The sequence below is a fragment of the Sinocyclocheilus anshuiensis genome, unplaced genomic scaffold, assembly GCF_001515605.1.
Source record: "Sinocyclocheilus anshuiensis isolate Anshui unplaced genomic scaffold, SAMN03320099.WGS_v1.1 scaffold871, whole genome shotgun sequence".
Taxonomy (NCBI): domain Eukaryota; kingdom Metazoa; phylum Chordata; class Actinopteri; order Cypriniformes; family Cyprinidae; genus Sinocyclocheilus; species Sinocyclocheilus anshuiensis.
In genome coordinates this window covers 251,770-256,213 of record NW_015542392.1, presented here as the reverse complement: position 1 = coordinate 256,213, position 4,444 = coordinate 251,770, and the positions used below count along the sequence as shown (strand labels likewise).

At 34.0% G+C, this 4,444-nt stretch overlaps 1 protein-coding gene across 2 annotated transcripts in view; it reads left to right on the top strand.

Moving 5' to 3' along the window:
• The window catches only part of LOC107692800 (signal peptide, CUB domain, EGF-like 3), a 121,520-nt gene that overhangs the window by 51,563 nt on the left and 65,513 nt on the right, over positions 1-4,444 (top strand). The gene's annotated exons all lie outside the window — the stretch shown is intronic.

Below are 4,444 nucleotides of genomic sequence, written 5' to 3'. Positions count from 1 at the left end.
GTGTGTGCTGTGATTGGTTAGCTGGGCCAGTGTGTGCTGTGATTGGTTAGCTGGGCCAGTGTGTGCTGTGATTGGTTAGCTGGGCCAGTGTGTGCTGTGTTTGGTTAGCTGGGCCAGTGTGTGCTGTGTTTGGTTAGCTGGGCCAGTGTGTGCTGTGTTTGGTTAGCTGGGCCAGTGTGTGCTGTGTTTGGTTAGCTGGGCCAGTGTGTGCTGTGTTTGGTTAGCTGGGCCAGTGTGTGCTGTGATTGGTTAGCTGGGTCAGTGTGTGCTGTGGGCCAGTGTGTGTTGTAATTGGTTAGCTGGGCCAGTGTGTGTTGTGATCGGGAAATGTCACGTCCCTTACCATAGCCGCCTGCGAGCTTCAGTGTAAATATTCTGTCAATATCAAATCAATTTGAGCACGATTTAAACCCGGATTATTGTAACCACTCTAAGTTTGTCTACCTTGGGAAAGCTTAGCGTTTCTCCGACATAGTGAGTGATATCACAAATCCCGGAAAATATGCGTTGTAGTCCAAACGAGTCGTTCGTTGTAGATTTTGAAAAGTGATTTCTGTTAAATAAAATATCTCCTTTTGAAGTGGACTTTGAGCTTTGTAACTTTGCAGCTCTTTTTTATGCTCAAACAGCAACATTACACTAAAGCTGAAAAAGTGAAAAAACATAATAGCAACCCTTTAACATCTCTATTTTAATTCATTAACAAGAAATGAATTTTTGATTCATTAATCGCAAGTTCCGCGGCTAAAGTAAACAGTCTCATGAGACCGGCTCATCACCCCACGGTAGAGAGGGGCGGGGTGAGCAGAGCTCATTAGCATTTAAAGGGACCATTGAGAAATTTTAACCAAAGTATGTTATAGACTTTTCATTAAGACCCTAAAGAAGCATATCACCTTGTGGAAAATGGGCATCCGATGATCCCTTTAATTAAATATAACTGGATGCCACTCATATGCAATGCGATGGGATCATTTGACAATCAGTGATATTTTAGCATTATTTTTATATTATTATAGTATTTATTAATATTTTGAGTTTACTTTTATTTTATGTTGCATTTTTTTTAAAGTGTAGTTTTTTTAAATAATTTTTATTATATATTTATATATTTTTTTATATTTAGCCTTAAAATTAAAATAAAAGTTATTAGTATTTAATTAGTATTTTTTTATTTGAATTCTTAAAAATGTTTTGGTTATTAAAAATTACCTCATAATAACTGTTAAATTAGCATAATTAAATAACCACTCATATGCAGTGTCATGTGACAACCAATTATATTTTAGTATTATTTTTTATGTTATTATAGTGTGTTTTCATATTTTGAGTTGGCTTTTTATTTAAGTTTTTATTTTAATTTTAGTACATTTTTTAGTACATTTATTTGCTTTTGTTATTTTTAATATACATATTTGTATATTAATATTTAGCTTTTATTTTTTATTTCACTTTTCGTGTTTTAGTTTTTATTTCAGTTAGTGGTCAAGGCAACATTTCTCATTTTCGTTTGAAGTTTTATTTTTTTTCTTACTTTTTTAATTAAAGCTTTTTAGGTAACATTAACAACATTGCTGATGAAAATGTGAAATGCTATTGTTTCACTTGCTATTTTTGAAAGAATAGTAGTCTTTATACTGTATTTGCTGCATAGTATTCAGTTAGTAATAGGAATGTATTTCATTCTGAACGCAGCCGTTATTTCTGTGCCGTTTACGTCGTGATTTAACAATGTCAGCGGAAAAGTGGCGTTCTCTTCAAAGCCCAATCTCAGGAGATGCTTTTGGCCGGCTGAACTCGTCAGTGTTTGCGTTTCATAAGCACACTGTTATTTGAGTTGTGGATCGTATGATTCAAACGCTGCCCCTCTGATTCAAGGCCTTCATTGTTTCTATTCTGTTGGAAAGAGTTTGATAAATACCGTCGTAATCCCTCACATTTCATGTTAATATTAGTTTTATTGCTGCCAGATGAAAACCTCTTGGACGGAGAGGTTTAGGCAGCGTAAATCCACAAACGCTTCGATGTGGAAACGCTGTACACTTCTGTTGTGATCGGCTGCGGATCTGTTTGCCATTACGTTATTGTTGCAGCACAATGTTCTTCAGATATCTGTGGTTTAGGAAGAGACGATGTTGGACAAGCCGACAGCGAGAGTGACGTAACTCATCGTTGACGGATAGCATGTGTAAACGACGGCACATGAGATAAGAGGAATCGGGTTTCTGTACACCGCTGATTTATTTCGCATTAAATTCTCTAGTGCAGCTCAACCAGCTCTCGTCCCATTCGTCCATATTTGTGATATCACAAATCCCGGAAAATATGCGTTGTAGTCCAAACGAGTCGTTCGTTGTAGTTTTTGAAAAGTGGTTTCTGTTAAATAAAATATCTCCTTTTGAAATCGACTTTGAGCTTTGTAACTTTGCAGATCTTTTTTATGCTCAAACAGCAACATTACAGACTAACTAAAGTTGAAAAAGTGAAAAAGCATAATAGGACCCCTTTAAACAAGTGCTGCGGTCTCTCAGATGGACGTGAAGCAGGAGGAAGTGAAGTGGTTTTCCGTCCGAGGCTGAGCACTCATTTAATGGGAAGCGCTTTCTAATCAAACAGACGAGCGCTGGAGAAGAGGGTTCTGCTGTTGTGTCACGGACAGCAGGGAAATGCATCCCGCAGTCAAAGGTCATGCGTCCAATCAAACACTGCAGCACACACTCAGCTGAACTCCACCTTCAGCCTCACATCTTGCTCAGCATCCACTGCAAACTCACAAAATACTCTGTTTCCTGTGAAAATGTCACACTGCGGAAGTAAAATGCCCGTTGTGTTGATTTGAATTCCCATCAGTTTTTGATTTGTCGGAAATCACTGTGACATTCTTCTCAAAGCTTAGTGACATTTTCTCATTTAGGGTTGTGAATTTGATTACTTGATGTACAGTATTTTGTTATGCCACTTTCTAGTCTCTGAGGGCATTTGCATTTACATTTATGACATTTATGCCTTTACTAAAATGTAACTTCTACCCAAGGCATTTTCTGTGTTGATAGCATTTTGTGCATGTAATTTCTCGGGGAAGCAAACCCATAATAATTATTAGTGTTTTAATTGTTTACCTGCGTGTCACGTGAACATTAACCAACATTAGAGAACTGCAACATGCAAATAAGTTTTTTAATTATTGAAATATTAATATTATTGAATATTAATATTGCAGAAATATTATATACTTAATATTATTGTTATTTTTTAATTAATATGAATTAAAATTAATATAAAAATATTTGTATGATATTAATAAACAACATTTTATTGTTACCTAAATATTGACTGTTTGTTTTTGATTTGTTACTTTAATTCTTAATATATAAATGTTTCTTTAATTCAAATAATTTTATTTAAAAAAAAAATTACTGACCAGCATTAGAGAACTATTAAAATGCAGACCTGTTGTTAAATTATTATTATTATTATTATTATGAAATATTACCTTTTTAAATATTAATATTACTTAATAATGTAATTTGATAATGTACTTTAAATATTTGTAAAATATGAATATCAATTAAAGTTATTAACTATTGACATTTAATAATAATAATAATAATAATAATAATAATAATAATAATATTTAAACACTAAATAATTCCTACATCATTTTTCTTTAATTAAAAAATGTTTGCAATCCAACATGTCTACTGTTTGAAAGAACAGAAAGCACACTTCTTTTGTTTAAAATGTTATATTTTTATGTCAAAATAAGTATAAATAAATAAATAAACAATATTAATTGACAAATCATTTATATAAGTTAATGATAATTTGTGAGAATATAAACGTTTAAAAATTAGTTATTTCATTTTTAAAAATGTATATTTATCTATTTATTTTGTTTTTTATTTTATTTTTTGTTTGTTTGTTATGTGTGAGAAGCATTAATATTTTTGTCTTTTTTTCATTGTGTGTGTGTGTGTTTAGGTTGAATTAAAGTCTAGTTAAGCTCAACATAACCCCTTCATCAAATCTATACCCAGAATGTGAGCTGAATATAAGGGTAGTGTGTAGAGTGATTACTAGCGCTGCAGCGTTTCACACAGTCATAGTCTGCCAGCTCTGATGGGTTTAGTTAGTAATGCATCACAGTCGCGCTTACGAGTCTAACTGTGCTTCCCGTTTTCCCCACTTTCTCACACCTGCACAGTACACATAGCTTTTAAAGTTCATGAATGTCAGCCCATGTGTTTTGTGTTGCAGTGCTCTGGCAAATGTTTACTTAGTAATAAAAGACTGCTTCCTTCGTCTTAAAGTGTCGTTTGTTTGAGACTCAGGTGACGCAGAGGCTCTCGCTGGACGGATGACTTACATGAGTATGAACACACTCTCACACACACACACACACACACACACAGACAGCTCTGGACTGTGCTGTTTAGTGGATGTG